The sequence below is a fragment of the Myxocyprinus asiaticus genome, chromosome 39, assembly GCF_019703515.2.
Source record: "Myxocyprinus asiaticus isolate MX2 ecotype Aquarium Trade chromosome 39, UBuf_Myxa_2, whole genome shotgun sequence".
Classification (NCBI taxonomy): domain Eukaryota; kingdom Metazoa; phylum Chordata; class Actinopteri; order Cypriniformes; family Catostomidae; genus Myxocyprinus; species Myxocyprinus asiaticus.
The window spans coordinates 24478113-24496544 of NC_059382.1; the positions used below are offsets into that span (position 1 = coordinate 24478113).

Sequence of the window (18432 nt, forward strand, 5' to 3'; positions counted from 1 at the left end):
CCAGGTCCCTGTGTGTGCACAGTAACTCTCGAGAGTGAGCTAGGATCAGCCAGTCGTTGAGGTAGTTGAGTATGCGGATGACCACTTCCCTTAGCGGAGCAAGGTCTGCCTCTCCGACCTTCGTGAAGATACGAGGGGACAAGGACAGGCCGAAGGGGAGGACCTTGTACTGGTACGCCCGACCCTCAAAAGCAAACCGTAGGAAGGGTCTGTGTCGAGGTAAAACCGAGACGTGGAAGTACGCGTCCTTCAGGTCTACCGCCACAAACCAATCTTGATGCCGGATGCTCGCTAAAATGCGTTTTTGCGCCAACATCTTGAACAGGAGTCTGTGCAAGGTCCGGTTCAGTACTCGCAGGTCCAAGATTGGCCGCAACCCAACGCCTTTCTTTGGTACAATGAAGTAGGGGCTGTAAAACCCTTTCTTCATCTCTGCTGGAGGGACAGGGTCTATCGCACCCTTCCGTAGAAGGGTAGCGATCTCCGCACGCAAGGTAGCGGCATTCTCACCCTTCACCGAGGTGAAGCGGACGCCGCTGAACCTGGGCGGGCGCCTGGTGAACTGAATCATGTAGCCAAGTCAGATGGTCCGGGTCAGCCATCGCGATGGGTTGGAAAGCGCGAGCCATGTATCCAAACTCCGGGCGAGGGGGACCAAGGTGATAATCATGTCGGACGTACCGGCAGGTGGGGCCTTGCAGTGGGGCGGAGCCTGAGGCGTCACGTCGAGGGGGCTCGAGCCCTGTGGCCATGCTGAGTCCAGGGACATCGAAGCACTTACCTGGCTCCTTATACCCACCATAAGATTGGCCAGGGAGGGGGGAGGAGGAATATCATCCCCGCAGTCCATCGGAACCAACCTGGTGTGGGCATGTTTGTGCCACAGCTGGGTGCGCAGGAGAGGGGGGTCTGCCGCTGGAGCGACGAACCTGCGAAAATGGGACGGTGGACGGTGGTCGTGATGACGGCCGTGCACACCTGACATGTGACCCAGAGAACAATTAAACCACTCTTTTGGTGAAGTTTTGGTACTGCAGCCTCTTGGGCATGCGGCGAAAAATGAAACAAAAGATTCTCCTCCCGGTCCTCCACTGGGGGATGGAGTGGTCTGTCTACCAGCTCCGTGGAAACGGGTCTCCTCGCCCCTGGGTTGCCCAAAGCATTCCTAGGGTTCTTGGCGGTCGGCCGTGAGACGGGTGGTGTCTGCTTCCTGCGGTGGGCTCCACGCTTGGGCCGGGCTGCGGGGTCGGGCTGCGGCAGAGCCAGTGCTGTTGCTGCAGGAGGACGCCCTTGGTGACGAACAGACGGGGTGCGGGGTCTTGAGCTGTGCCGGGGCAGGATATGATGAATGGACTCCGTCTGCTGCTTCGCCGCCGAGAACTGCTGGGCAAAGTTCTCGACGGTGTCGCTGAACAGGCCAACCTGGGAGATGGGGACGTCAAGGAACTGTGCCTTTTCAGCCTCTCATGTTGACCAGGTTGAGCCAAAGGTGGTGTTCCTGGACCACCAGGGTGGACATCGCCTGCCCGAGAGACCCGCCGTGACCTTCGTCACCCAGAGAGTGATGTCGGTTGCCGAACGCAGTTCCTGCATCAATTCCGGGTCAGAACTACCCTCGTGCAGCTCTTTTAGCGCCTTGGCTTGGTGTACCTGCAGGAGAGCCATGATGTGCAGGGTGGAGGCGGCTTGTCCAGTGGCACCGTAAGTCTTAGTAGTCAGAGACGACGTAAACCTACAGGCCCTGGACGGGAGCTTCGGGTACCCGCACTAGGTGGTGGCACTCTGCGGGCACAAGTGCACCACGAGTGCCTTATCCACCTGGGGGATCACCAAATACCCTTTGGCCACCCCACCCTCGAGGGTAGATGAGAGCGGGGGAGCTGAATGATTGGGACTGGGTGGTAAAAGGTGCCCCACATGATCTTGTCAGTTCCTCATGCATTTCCAGGAAGAAAGGAACCGGGGCGGGGCGTGGCCGTGAGCGGCGTTCTGGGCCCAGGAACCAATCATCGAGCCGCGAGGGTTCAGGGGAGAGTTGGGGTTTCCACTCTAGCCCGACACTCGCGGCTGCCCGGTAAAGCATGTCCGTCATCTCCGCGTCGGCCTGACACTGGGCGACCACACCCGAAGGGGGAAGCCCAGCCGAAGCCTCCACATCTGAATGGATGAGCCTGCTCTCTGATGCTGCGCTCGATAACTCATCGTCTTCCCGGGCCCCGAATAAGAGGTCAAACTCACCCTGAGATGAGCCGGCGTTCTCATCCGAGAGCTGGACCAGGTCAAGTGAGCGTGCTGAGGAATGGGAGGTCCGTGGGGGGTTACCTGGCGGAGGTGGTCCCATTGGAGTCCCCAAATTGCCCCCAGTGCTAACCGACGCGGTCTCATACACGTTGGTAGAAGGACCGAGGCGGGGAGCCGCTGGGGTGGCTTGCTTTCTTACGAAGGCAAGCTGCGACCACAACGTTGCCATGGTCATGTTCTCGCAATGAGGACAAGACCCATCCACGAATGAAGTCTCCGAATGGGCAGCGCCCAGACACGTAAGACAGCGATCGTGGCCGTCAGAAGTGGAGAGATAACGACCGCAACCAGGAATAACACACAAACGGAAAGGCATCTTTAAAAAGACGTTCCGTGTGTGCCACTCTTTTAGAGTTGAAAATATACTCTTTTAGAATATACTCTCTTTTTGCTGTTCTGCCGAAGCGCCCAGGGTCGTTCTCTGCAGTCTACAGGTGCAGAGGGGAAGAAGCTGCTGAAATGCGCCGTAAATCCAGCAGATGAGGTGAATTCAGCTCAATGAATAGAACCACTCGGCTCCGAAGGGAAAATCTGAATGAGTGGTTGCATACCAGCTCATTTTATATCCGTATGTCCAGGGGAGTGGCATGCAAATTCCACTCGCCAATTTCCACTGGCCTTTTTTCAAAAAGCAGAGGTGTTTGAGGCTCCCAAGTGTGACCCCTAGTGTCACTACATCGACACAACGTCGAGTGAGTGACAGATAGGGAATCCTAGTTAACAGAGGTGAAAGATTCTTTACCTTCCTCTGCTTAGAGATTATCACTACTTAGCACAAGCCACTGTTACTCTTTCTTGCTTAGTTACTAACAAACATGAAATTTAACTGTAAAACTGTATTACTCATGTATGTATAAACTACATGTACAAAATACTTTCCTTAGATTGATCGATATAGTTTGTTGCATTTTATTATTTGCATTTAGCACTGGTTTCTCTCTGTTGTTCGTGACCTTATCAGCACATACCATATCAAAACGACCCACCAATTAAGAACAACCAAGTTTGAGATCAGCTGAGTGCTGCAGGCATAGCTTTACAATTACTGCATGACAGTGTCTTTACATAGGTCAACAAACTCCTGACGCATTAAGTCAATTGAAAACTCAGTAACTGGCTGAGGTGAGGAGAGATTGAATCTATTTGGTCAGTTGCATTAATCTTGAGGACAGGTTGATTAAAAGAATCTTTGGTTCTAAATTAAACACTTGTATTTCATTAAAAAGCCATTAAAGACACTAGATGTGTGAAATGTCTTGACATTTCACACAGGACTCACTAAACCTTGGTTTTCAAGGGTTAAAAATGGGATAAAACCTAAACTGCATTCTGAGTACGTAATATGTTGATTACTTATGGCTTTTATAGACTTAATTTGATCCAATTAATTAAAGCTACACTATGTAACTTTTGGCCCTCTAGCAGTTAAAATATAAAACGGCATGTGTTTTGCTCTGCTCCTCTGCGTGGATGAATGTGGTTCGAGGCACCTGTGTACATGGATACAGGACATCTTATCAGAGGGAATGGACAGATAAATAACGTATGAAAGGAAAAATCGGATATCCGAAGACATGTCATCTGAGCCGGTAAGTGCCATATCTTACGCTGTTGATTTGACTTATTGGAAACATTAATGTTTTGAAATAAATGATGTTACAAAAGTTAGGCAACGTTCGTTAACATTAGATTAGATTGACATAACGATTGCTAGTCTGATAAGGTCAAACGTTGTAAAATTTTCATAACTGTAGAATATTCTGGCAAAATAGACCACGGTAGTAACTAATTTATCGATAATCATTGTTACCAACCAGTGGTCAACATCATTTCAAGACTCACATGTCCTTGGCAAGCCTAGGACTAAATAATTTATTTATATAAATTATTGACGTTATAAAGAAAAATACACACGTGTGCTAGCAAGTGAAAAGTTATGCACCGATTACAGTATAATTATTGTCTTTCATTACACACACAGACAACTATACATAAACCATATCAATAAAATATCTTACCTGCTGAGTAAGAAAAAAGCCATCTCTGGGTTGCTTTTAAATCCTCCCAGAAAAGCCAAGCCGATGTTGATTATGGTTTTATTACGGACTCTGTCGATTTCCCTTTTTGCTTGTAGACTCTGTTCAGGGTTTCTTTGTTTTTACAACCAGTGATTCCCCGGAGGCTTGCCATTTTGAATGATCCATGGTAAAGTTTTCTCGTTCGTTTTGACAACAAACTTTCAGCTTCACACTACTCCCACACCAAACACATGCTACAGTAGCTGGAGCTTATTTTCTCTGTGTATGGATATGACATCAACACGCACGGGCGAATGACGTATGTATGCAATTTCATGCAAAACCTGTCCCAACAGCTCTAAAATATAAATCATTATTATAGGTTTATCAAAGTGTATTTGGGTAAAGTAAAGACATGGTTTGGCAGATGGATTCTTGTTGCACTCTCTCATTAATAACATTTTGCTATTTTTTAACAAAAATAAAAAGTTACATAGTTTAGCTTTAATTAACTGGCATAAAATGAACTAATAAGAACATGTGTTTTTTACTTTAAACTAATGATAATTAATTAATAAATAATGAATTATTTAATAATTTAAAACTTAATAATAATAATGTATTTAATAAATATACAATTTATTTTATCAACATAAATAATAAATTAAATAACTGAAAGAACCATATTATGCCAAATTACACATTTCTTATTTTTATTACAAATATGTAATTAATTTAATATATTTTATAATGAATAACAGTTGAAGCATCAATTCCAAGTACATATGTTATTTCACATTGCTTTCACCTCTATTTGCACTTCTAGCACCACCAAATGGAATTGCAAAAAGGATAATTGTCAAACAGATAACCCCACACAAAATCACACCAATGGTTGAGGCAATGTTGCTGTGCTGGGCTAGTCGGGTCACTCAAACAAAAACAGCAACGTTTTTATAGTGCCATAAAGTCACAGTTTTTGGAAAAAATCAGCCTGATCTTATTAACATTACATGACCATGGCAAAATATTTGCACAACAAAATTATGTGCTTCATTACACGTTTGGCTGCAGTTTCCCAGTGAAATGTCCAGTGGGGGCGCCAAAAGCGGGTGTAATGGTCTAGGAAGGTTTTTAAGATGAATAAAAGATAGACATGGAAAAGATTTAATGAGTAAAACATACCTCCCTTGCCTAAAACTTTAACTTAAATGTAACCAATAGTGTCCTAAAAGCAAATGAGAGTTGAACAAAACAGACATATTTACACTAAACCAACACCTAAACCTAACTGATAGTGTGGGAAAAGCAAATGCGACATGAAAAACACATTTTCTGAAGCAACCACATAATTTTGTGTCGCTTCAAAGACACTTTCGTCTTACGTGTTAGCTTGCCTGTTTGGCTGGGCTCGAACAGCATAATTCAGAATCCAAAATCAAACACTCTATGAGGTGAGCTACAGTGAAATTAATCATGTTGGAGTAAGTGTATAAATGTAGGTAGGTCTGAAACACAAGCGTTAAAATATATAGTTTTTCAAATGATCCGTTATAGTAAAAGTGTTTAGACATCTTAACATAGTGTGTGAGTAACAGTGCAAAACATAAGTGTTTATAAACTCATAATCAGCCATTGTACTCGTGATCTGTGTGAAAGTGAATAAAACGCACAGTTGTTGTAGCGCCTCTAGTGTTAATTTCACCAGGAAACTGCGGCGAAACGTAGAACGCAGCACGTAAAAGGTTGCAATCAATAGTAATAGGCTTTCTAATAGTATCCGAGTATTAAGCTTGGAAAGGAGAAAAATTACACACTTTAGCTTTAAAGTTTGATACTCTTTAATAATTTAGCATTCAAACACGGATTGCTGCAGCACAGGGCTTCCAGTTATTAGTTCTGAAAACACTAAGTTAATCTTATCTGAGATAAAAATCAATCTGTTCAGGATCCTTGTTCATTTGCTCTCAGTGAATGCATTAGGACAGAGAATTAATTTAATTAGCCTAGTCATTACCTTGTTTTCTGAAAAAAAGGATTCGAAGGAAATTTGTTGTATTCCAGCAATAGCTTATTATGGCATCACCTATTAAACCCAAAAGGGTTCAGAGACACGCATTAGACGCTGATGCACTAAATTAGGCACTGGCAAGAATACCTTGACCTCGATGAAGTCTGGTTGTCCGAGGGCAATGAGATCAAAGTAGGCCTTCAGCTCATCCACATTCCAGGCCTTCTCCAGGGTCAGTCTGTACACCGTACACTGTTGCTGGAGGGGAAAGACAGAGGAGTAGTGAAATTGCTGCTTAATGAATGCAACACACCTGGTTTGAGTTTTGAATAAAATGACATTTGCCACCCATTTTTACAGCCATAATTGTACAATTGTTCCAAAATAAACAGGACATTCAACAAGAAAAAAATAATAATAATTAGGACGAAACTTGATTTTTTCCATTGGTAACTAATTGGAACGTAAAAAGTGGCCATTCTCCTGAAACACAGCAGGCATTCGTTGGTTGAAGTTATTACAGTTTGATGAAAGATTCTGAAAAAAATTTTTTTCTTTGGAATTATATGGAATGATAAATCGTTGGTAATTAAGACCAAGAACGAGTATTAGGAATGTATATGGGGTCGATAGGGTCAATTTTGACTTTAAATGATTAAGATGAGGGTTTGCCATTAAAGTTATGTTGACAGGATTAGTAGTTAAATAAAACTTTTTACCATACTAACATTAACAGAGCAGGGTGGCTGACAAAATACAATTTAATGATGGCAAAACAGATGTGCACATAATTGCTGAAAATAATAATTTATCTTGAATACTTGCTTCCAATGTATTGTATTTAAATGAAACATTTAATTATAATGGTTGTAACGCCACTTCATAAGTATCTGCTTCTTCTCCAACATGGCAAGCAGACAATAGTGCAATTGCTAAGACCAACAGAAATCTCTTCAGAGCTTTAAATGGAACGTTCCATTTCTAGCAATTGCATCATTGCAATCTTGCTGACGAGGCTTAATTCCATCACTGTCAACAAGACAGTCAAGGTGAACATTGACAAAAGGAGAGAAGATTTTTAATAGGGGAGTTTCTCCAAACTTCAGCCTCAAGTGTCTAAACTGGGGTCTGAGAGTATGGACCGCTTCAGCCCACATCATTATTCATAGAACCCTCACATACAGAGGCCCCTTAGGGGAGAACACCTCACCAAACACATCAAGTGATAATGGACACTCATTCCTCCCATGCCTGTTATTGCACCCTGTCAATCAAAGACTCTGCGTTTGTGTTATAGTCTGACATTCCTTAGAATAACCGTCTCTGTCCCTATAGGCTGCATGTCTTTGCAGGGTTAGTTGGTTGGTTGCTGTGGAAGTACAGATGTCAGCACCATCAGCATTGTGCCTGATCCATGCTAACTAGCAGATTTGCAAAGCAGGGATGGATGAGGGAATGGTAGCCAATGGCCATGTCAGAAAGCTGAAAACTGCTGCCTTCACAGGCAAACGGAGGTAGAAAGGCAACAAGCCACATCAAAATCCAATGTTAGCATAACATCCTGTCTATGATCTACCTGCACCTGGTCAAATTTTTAAAGGCAGCACAGATGTTCCCTTGATGTACTGTATATTCCACAATCCAGTGAATGTGATTGGTTGGTTGGTGGAATAAATAAAAATTATGTCTGATGAAGAGGTTGAAAGAAGTAAATTAATTCCTAAATGTACAATTCCTTAAAATTCCTAATTGTTACATGTGTTTTTTTTTTTTTTTGTTGTTTTTTTTTTTTTTTAAGAAATTAAAACGATTAGCTGTGCAGTCATTAAATATTTGCTTGGTTATGTTTAAAGCTTACCTGAATTTGTTCTAGATCATTAGACATGACATTATGGTGCCTTTGAAGCCATTGTGAAACCAGTTTCCAACACTGCCTGTGAAGTTATTGGCTATGTTCAGAATGGAATTAAAAACAGTCATTTTAAACAGTAATATGCTTCATTTTAGTCAGTGTATTTCAGCAATCAGCGTCTAGATACAGTATCATTTTGTAAATAAAATTAGCCTATTTTTATTTATTTATTTTTGATTTTTTTAAATTTATTATTATTATTACATTTTGTGCTCCAATGTCTTGACTTTCTTGAGTCACTTTTGATATTATTTCCAGTTCATCCATCATAATGGAAATGGAAGGTTAAGTAGAGTGCATTTCATTGTGGGATCCAGGATTCCACACATAATGCTATGTTGAATACTTAACATTTTGGCAAATGTAGTCGGTCCTCTGGGTATTCAATCAATGCATATAGAAAATTTACACTGTGCAGGGTCTACATACAATCTACTTAGGAATGGGAATTCGTAATGGTTCCATTAACGATTATTTTAGTACTGTTGAGGAAGAATGATTTAGAAATAAGAAATACAATTATTTTTTGCATTCCCTGCCCTTAGCAGCAAGTCATTCATTCAGGAATCGGACTGCACTGGTCGCAGTGTATGTTGCACGCTCTAGATTAAAAAAGAACCAGCTCATTAGAGTCACTCGTTTGGGAATCTGACTGCACTGAACACGCTCTGTGTTTTACACTAAAGATTCAGTAAAGGGACAGTACTGTAGCATTAGTGGAAAATTGCATGTTCAGGAACCTTTTTTTTTTTTTTTTTTTTTTTTTTTTTATGGAACCGGTTCTAAATAAGAGAAGCATTGTGATGATGACTTTTTCAGGGGCAATAACTACACGTATTTTCTTCAGAAGATATACAAAGCTTGTTATGACCAATTATTGTTGTACTTTAGTAAAAAGTTCTGTTCTCTGGTTTGTGTGTAGCTGTGTTATGTTGTGTGGTTAGTATTGATGCGGCAGACCTGTTTTTAGATAAACAAAAGGAGTTTTCACTTGAACGCCTCATATCACGAGTAGGTGCATGTTCTTGGAAAATGTCTCTACGAGAACGATCCTACTGATGTAGGATTTTGACCAGCTCACTAATAACTCTGCATGCCGGTGTGTTCATGTTGACTGATCTTAACTGACTGAATGTAAATTAGTTGTCTGTCTCAAAGTAGGTGGAGCTCCAGGTCACACCTACCGATGATGTGGACCAATGGCAGTAAGGTGTTTAGCAGCCGGTAAGAAGTTTTCCTGAAAGTTTGCCATGATGAGTTATTACGAACCACCGAAACAAACTCAAAAACACAAAACGTTTTGGCCAGAATTTGTTTTAAATGAGGCACAACTGTTTGTTCTTCGATTTCTTAGTAAGTGTGCAGGGGCGTTTAATCTGGATTTAAGACTTCTGAATGGTACTGTATGTTAAGATGGTAAGAGTAAATCCAGCAAATGGCTCTTATCTGTCATGTGCTGTATTTTGTGAAATTGTGACATAATGGAATATTTCCTTTCAGTTTCCTTCAACAAACAAACATGAGTGCTGAGTGCCGAGCAAAAATCAGTAAGAGTGCTATGAGCCCAGCAATTTTTAAGTGAAACCGCTTATTCAGAAAGAAAGCTTAAGAGATTCCAAGGACACATTTAGGATAAAGGGATGGTTTCTGTCCATGTGCACTTAACAAACAACACTCAACCATGCAAGGGCATGCAAAACTAACATCCCTGTTTTGTAGAGACCTCAAATACTTAATCCCAATGTATCTTCTTCCTTCTTATACAGAGTCTTCAATATTTAATAAATAACTCCATAGGATTTCACATTGTCAATGCACAGCGTAACAACAAAAGCCACGAAGTCAAATATTTTTAAGTGCACATTACTAGGTGTTTCTTCAACTTGATTTTTATTAAAACAAACAGATTTGAACTATTTTCTTTTTGTTATATGAAGATCACATTAAAATTGACTTCATCATTTATTTTCAATACTTTTCAAATTCCTTTTAAGTATGGATTTTTATTGTTTTAGCCTTGTACCAGACCCAGACTTTCAATATTAAACTTTGCAAATCCATTCTGAAATGTAAATAATTGCATATGATAATCCAAACAAATAGTAATATAAAAAACCATTTCAATATTTACTGTGTGAAAATGATTTGCTGTCCCACTGTTGTGGCATAATTTCCCAAAATTGCAAACAATTTTGCCCCAATTATGTTTTTTCAAACATTAGTGTACTTTTTATCAAGTTGACAAATACATGTATGTCAGTGAAGAGCATGCTTCAGATTAAATATGAGATAAGTGATATTTGAAAACAAAGAATTCAAGGTAAACATCACTTGTGAACGGAATGTTTTTATTGGATGTCATTTCCAATCAAGATGTAATTTTGCCAAATTATGCTATATCTATTGTACTGCATTGCTCTAATTTGTATGTAATTCCGGATAAAAGGATCTGCTAAAAGAGTAAAAGTAAATGTAAAATGTCACATTTCATCTCTTTACTTCATAGCACATATTCTCTAACAGGGCACTGTAACTCAAGCGGTAATTCATCCAACTGCTAGAAGCATAAGGTTGATCATGAAAAAAAAAAATAGTGTGAAGATGCCACCTGCTATTATACACTCTTTGCAGTTTATTTATAGTGAGGAAAATGTCATCTGTGATCTAAAAAATGTGGCCATTACTCACAGTCACATACAATAAAAGGCACTCATATTGTGTAGAGGAAACATTGACACGAGTCCTTGTTCTTGTTTAAAAACATCACTATATTTCCCTGCTCTGCTGCAAAGCAAATGGGTAAAATGTGTCTCCACTGTGATATCCAATCACACATGGGCAAAATTTAAAATGCAACTTACATATTACATAAGAGCAGTGCATGAAGTGGAAAAAAGTCTGTGCCGGACCAGTACCCCCCTCACCGTCATTTCGCTGTCTGAATGGGGTGTGAGGAGGGCCCCTGTTCATTTTGTTGGAGCGTAACTGCGAGCCAGGCCCCATTTTTTAAATATGTAAACATTTTGATAAGAGTGTGTTTAGTGTGATACAAGAGGCAAAACAGTATAGTCAAACAGTCTTGGGTATAATCTTGGTCATCATACTGATTATCGGCCACAACATAAAAAATAAAATATCAGCTATTGGTATCGTCCAAAATGTCTATATTCATGCATCCTTACTTCAAAATAAACTCATCATTCACAAGGACACAGTCCAAAAGAGCCAACAAGATCATTCCAGTCTTTGAATTCAAAACAAACAGGAAGAATCCACTCAACAACAAACAAAATAAGGGTGCTAATAGTTTCTACTGAAGTAGCATAATTCTGCTGCTTTTTAGATGTAATGCAAGTAGACTATTATTGCACAGACTCTCATTTAATTTCTACACTCGGCAGTGTGAAAATGGAGTTGCGCCCCTTTTTGTGACAGTATCTGAGGTGGTGTTACTGGTGTTATGTGACTGGTTTTATGGCAAAGCTCGTTTTAAAGGTCATTAAGCCAGACAGCAGAGCATTTCTCTCTGAATGCAGAACACTTTCACAGAATCTGCTAATAAAAGAAACAGAATTAAAGAGATATAAGAGCACCTATATTGAGCTCAATGCAGGATTGTCAATGACAGTGCTGGGTTTTTTTAGTGTAACATATGGAGTTTGTTTCAGATATCTCTGGCTTAAAGGGATAGTTTACCAAAAATAAAAATTCTGTCTTTATTTACTCACTCATTTCTTTCCGAATGCAAATGCTATATAGGAATTTAAAGAATCTTAAGGTCATGTCCACACTAAAACGATTTCATTCAAATGCACTGATTTTGCTATGTTTATGTTCCTCCTCTGACAACTGAGACTTTTAAAAATGCCCTCAACTAGAGGTTGACCGATGGTGGATTTTGCAGATACCGATATCTAAGGTGGTGGAAAAGACCAATAACCGATTAATCGGCAGTTAGTTTTGAAAATCGATTCATAGAATGTAAACAAAAAAAAAAAAAAAAAAACTTTCTTAACTTTCCCTTACTATGACAGGCACAGACATTAAAGTGAATAAAATCCCAGATTGTGAAACCAAAATCCTAATAATAAAAAAGAATATTAGGAGAGTAATGCTGGACTATAAACAAGCCCAAAATACAATTACTTATTTTGGGACTCTTATTTTGAAATGGCTCTGTTACAGTGCTCTATATTTAACTGTTTACTAAATTAAGCTTTTTATAACATTAATATTCACCTGATTAAGGATTTTGTATGTATATACATATACTGTATTTTTCACCAGATAAGTTTTTTTTATTATTATTCACAAGATATAAAGTTGAAGACACAACGTATGTGCTGATGGGGTACGTTTCCATGGAGTTGCATTTTTCTTTTCATGCCCTTGCTTCAGTTTAGAAAACGTGATTTATCTAATCCAAATAACCAAATTTGCACTGAAGTGAGGATAAAAATATGGATGAACACTGTTTGTCAGTGATTGTTTTTATTTCACCTCTAGAGACCACTGATATACTGTAGAACCAAATCGTTCTAACTGTAGAATCCTCCAGCGCCGGCCACAGTGAAACATGAAGGAATAAAACAAAAAACCTACCGGCAACTATCAGAATAGATTTTTCCTGATAATCAGTAGTTACAAATAGCAACTATCACCACCAATTAATTAATCAATTAGTAAAATTTGTTCAGTTGGTGATATTTCTCTTTTTCGCACACAACTCTGAAAATTCTTGACCTAGGAGAACTCGGTTGGTTGAAGAGCTTCACGAATGAAGGAATAAAAATATTTTATCATGAAACAGTTTTATCATGAATGATAAAATGAATCATGGGCGTGATTTGGACGTGTTGTTTTTTATTTACAGTTGTGTGTGCCACCTGAGAAGTTGTTACCTAGGTTACTGTCGTTGTTGTAATGGATAATTTTGAAGCCCGTCTCTCAGAGATTGTACAGAAGTATATTTTTTTTAAATATTATTTGCAGCACAAACTCCACAAAGACAGCGTGGCCATGACAAATGCATGGAGAGAGTTTTTATGAACTCAGATCAAATAGCTTGTCGCTGAAAGTGGAAGTGGCAAAGAATAAGGCAAAGAAGCGATACAGCACTAAAAGCGGCAATCCACAGAGAGAAAAACCTGTATTACTGCCATTACTTCCACGGCTGGAACAGCACGTTAAAACCTGTGACGTAACCAGTAGGAGCTCATTTTAAAATGACGCCACGCATAGTATAAACTCTGACTTCATTCACCTAGGGTGCTTAAGTTCATCCAGGAGAAAATAGTTCAGCTTCTTCCATAATGTAAATTAGGCTTTAGACTGAGAAATAGCACATGAGTCGTATGGATCACTTTCATGGAGTTTTTCACACTTTTTGGAATTTGACAGATATGGTCTCAAGAACTGTGTAAATATTCTTCAAAAACTCTATTTTGTGTTTCACTGAAAGACGCATAACTGTGACTAACCATTCTAACTAAGGAGAACTAAGAATTTCTAAGAGCTTTGACATTGTACAGACTCTACAGAAAATGTATGAAGGCATACTGTATAGCATTTCAATCGTCTACCAATGAGACAAGTAAAAGTTTCTCATAGAAACTAAGACTCATGTGTTTGATCAGTCTAGTTGGAAAGAAACAGTGGTTGCTAACTCAGTCTGTATTAGAATACTTCAACTCCACATTAATGAAGTCACTGCACACATATATATATTAAAAAAAAAAAAAATGCGCTGTTGGTCAATATCTAAGAAGCAATTAATCAGAATACACTGTAAACAATACTGACTGAAAATTTCCAGTTGCAGGTATACATGTTGAGAATTAAACAGCCATGTTAAATGTTTTTGTTTTGACACTTGTATCTTATTTATCTTTGACAAATATGCCTGAAACATGCTTTATAATTCTATTTCTCAGAAGTGAAAGAGGGTGATGAAAAAGTCATGAAATAATTAGAGAGGTTAACAGTGGCATAAAAGACTGCCTTAGAAATTAGTGCCAGTTTAGACAGGTAATGTGAAAGTGATGAAGTCAAACAAGATGTCAGGCCACAAGAACTTCTTGCATTCTATTGTTTAACAAAACCAGAGTGGATTATTTTCATTCTTTCAGGTAACAGGACAATGCACACATTCCCGGAAGAAGCATGTCCAGAAATGTATTCATACTACTCGCATGCATACATACGTACCTAAAGAACGTACATTATAAACGGCTAAGAAGTATGTTCTTCATCAAATGCAGTACATACTCTGACAGTACAGATGCAGCTAAGGCATGTTTGTGGAACGAAACTAAGCTGGATACTGGACCTCCTGAACCGGAGTTGAATATCCTTGATGTGCATTATGCATCAGAGAGTACATTCCGAAGACATTCTAATGACATTAGGCCTGGACATCTAAATGCCTGCTGGACTGGACCAGCTGAAGCATCTACAGCTCCATCAGTGCAAGTCGTTTTCCTCAGACAATAAGCAGTCAAGGCACTGCAGGTGATCTCAACTCATTAGAAAAGAGAAAAACACTTTCTGTTCTTCTGTCTTCCTCTTTATGACTCACAGATGCACATATGTACAGACAAACACACACACAGACCAAGCATTCTGTTCAACGGCAAATTCAGTGAAGTCATTACAGAAGTTTAGCACACAGGCACAATGAATCATCGCAGAATGATGGCACTTAAATCATTAGGCAGTAATGCCAAGGCCTCCATGGGACAAACTGACTTTGTCATCTCAGCATGCTGATCCCTGAGTAAGAGCCATTGACTGACAGTATCTGCACTTCCACTTCATCATGCTGGCATTTTTAACTTCAGATCTTCACTGCAACACTGCAGTTAAGCATTTGAGAAGCATCCAGCAGTATTAAGAGGCAGACAACAAATACTGTATACTTAAGGGATAGTTTACTAAAAATGAAAATTCTGTCATTATTTACCCACCCTCAGGTCGTTAAAAACCAATATGACTTGCTTCCTTCCATGGAACACAAAAGGAGATGTTAGGCATAACGTTAGTCTCAGTCACCATTTACTTTCTTTGCACCTTTTTCCAAACAATGAAAGTGAATGTTGACTGAGGCTGTAATTCTACCTAACGTTTCTTTTGGTGTTCCATGGAAGAAAGAAAGTCATAGAGGTTTGGATCAACATGAGGGTGAGTAAATGGAAAATTATGGAACAAAATTATGAGTGAAGACAAGCGAGACAAAACAGCTTTCGGCAATAAAATGATATTTCTTAGGACTGGCAATATTTTTTATTTGCGGTAATACAAAAGAGGACTATTGACCTTGTAAATACTTTATCAATGATGAGTTTAGAGACTACAGACAGTTAAATCATTCTGAATAAATATCACACTTGCTTTCGGTCTAAATTAGAGGGCCAGTGCAAAGATAGGTAATGATTATTACACAGTATGAGCTCAATATATAAGCTGTTTAAAAGTGTATGGTGTTGAAGTATTAATCTCATCACAGTTCTTATATATTCATTACGATCCATGTACATTTGAAAGACAACAAGTAACACAGTCTTACACAAGGCCTTGTTCTCTAGATATTTACCATTTTATCTGGCTCTCTAGCTAAACAAGGGTCCATGTCTCTGATTGTAACCAACTGTAGGTCCTAAAATAGGACTGAGCTTCTTTCAGGCTAAAACGTACAATATGCTTTACTTTTCTCCTTAAAGACCTGTGAAATCAAAATTAATATTTTGCTGCTTTTAGTCCAAATCTATTAGCTTTAGGGTCATCTATATGCCAGTGTACTTCTAAAGGTTGACAAAATTAATTTTCAGAAGATAAGAGCATTTAAATTCTGCAGTCTCGCTCTTCCGGCTAGAAAGATCGAGGCACAGTCATAACACCAAAGTGCAGAGAAACTTTGTCCAATCAAATGCTTTCTAGAACGAGAAGGCACCCTCCCCCTAACCTGTTCACTGCACATGGCTGTGTTCTCACCTGTGCTGATTATTCCTTTGTAGGGCGCCTCAAAGGAAGCACAATCCATGTTGTGGGGTCTTTCCAAACAGAATTACCAATAATAATCACTGTAAAAGTGAGTTGTGACTGACCGGTATCACCTTTCAGCCCCCTGAAGCCCTCAGAGTGGAGGATAATTGTCTTTGAAGGGAAAAGGGCATAGGGACTATCACTTCTGGTTGGAACACAATTGCAGGAATGAGACGCGATGAAAGTGTCTGGAGTTTATATTTAATGCAGCCATTTTTCAGAGGTTTCTTGGGATGTACATCACGAGTACGTTTTCTTTGCTCTTTCTATTTAGTGAGGTGTGATTGAAAACATTGAAATATTGTAATGTTTTATTAGCTTGTTTCTGATTCATCTACATGACTTGCACAACAGCTCCTGCCTCATCATTAGTGAAGTCCATGATGCGCTGTTTTTGTTTGTGGGCTGGTTATGCTGGATAGTAAGGGTCAGTTTGATCATTGTTCGGATCTCAAGTGAGTGGAAAAGCATCCGGACTAGGTTGAGATCGCTCAATTTCTGTACATTTTCACTCTCTAACAGCAGCACGGTGGACAGAGGAATGTTTGTATGTGCTTATTGGCTATTTTAAAAAATGGCACAATCTGTTTAACAAGTCCCGCCCAAACTATATGTTTCAGTAGGAAATATATGAACAGTTTAAAGAAAGCTGTGCTTTTCAAGGCACTTCACAGGGACACTTCACAAGTGAATGTTCCTGGTTCAAGTTCTATACAAAAAGCTCTTCTTTTGAATGCTATTGATTACCACAGAAAATAAATAATTTTGACTTGTCCTTCAGTTTGTAAAAAAATCAAAATAACAATCACGTTTACAGTAATGACTTTCAATGGAAGCATGGCTTGTTTCAAATTAACATTTATATTATTGTTTCTATTAATTTAATTGGCTCAAAAGAAAATAAAAACTAAGGTCAGTCAATCCCCAAAGAAAAGCAGATTAAGCTGCACTTCAGCTACGCAGATACACATGTGCAAGGAAAATCACATAGATTGAACAGGATCCAACTTCACCAAAGGGAACACTAATCACCCAAATGGTGACTTTACACAAAACAACTAATTACGGTAAAGCAACATCAATAATACTAAAAAGAGCTAAAATCTCTATGAATTCTTAATAAAAAAACAGATTAAATACCCCAATAAATTCCTTTTGACCAAACAAACATGCTTAAAAGCACAAGGGCTCATGGGTATTTTCCACAACCTCAGTTCTGTACTTGATCGATTACATTTTTAGTACATAAAATCTTAATTTGATGGATTTTGAGCCAAAGAGTTTCAAGGAACACACAATTATTCTTTTACTTTATTTATCACTCTAAGTTCACCTTAGAATTTATATTTTGTGTTGTACACATTAAAGCAAATTACGTTAAAATTTGAAATGTACATTTCTGAGTAGAAGCTATTTATTTTCATATGTTGTGGTTGATGAGCCAACAAATAGTTGCTTTTTTCAATGCTGACGGGTGTCTGGTCCCATGGAAACCAGAAGTTATTGTGTTCACAACCAATGAAGAGCATGATACAGAGGTTGTATTTTCGCTCTGAAATTATAATTTTTTCTCCACTCCTGTCAGGTTTAGGGTTGGGGTTTTGGTTTGGGTGTATGGTTAATAAAATATGCATTCATGTAAACTATTACATCATTTACAACTAAAAATGCCACTTTGTTTTTGGCGCCACCCTGTGGAAATTTCACCCAGAAACTGAAGCTTACACATGGCCATACATTTAACAACACTTCCATCTTTGGCCACTGGAGGGCTTTGATTCGAATATCAGTAAGCATGGACTGATTTCAGCTGAAGAACTTCTGACCTACTGTCTGTATTGAACTCAGAACACTCCTTAAAATATAAAAAAACAAATGTCCATAATATGGCTGAATTACTTGGAGAAAATCAACATTTCACTCAAGAGTCCAGACCTCAGTTTTATGTGGAGAGTGGACTGACCTTTTAACAGAGAGCTCTGAGACTGTCCAGGAAGCGCTGCCAGAAGTCTTTAAAAAGTGGACGGTCAATTTTCTTCAGACTGTCCATGGATCAAGGATGCAGCATCATGGAGAAAGCAATAGTTTTCCGGTTCCATTGTAGAAATGCACTAATCACAGTCACCCATGATTAATTAGTGAGCAAGAGT

General features: G+C 39.3%; 1 pseudogene; it reads right to left on the bottom strand.

Annotated features, from left to right (window-relative positions):
- Window positions 1–18432, bottom strand: part of LOC127429689 (S-adenosyl-L-methionine-dependent tRNA 4-demethylwyosine synthase TYW1-like) — a 122842-nt pseudogene that overhangs the window by 34739 nt on the left and 69671 nt on the right.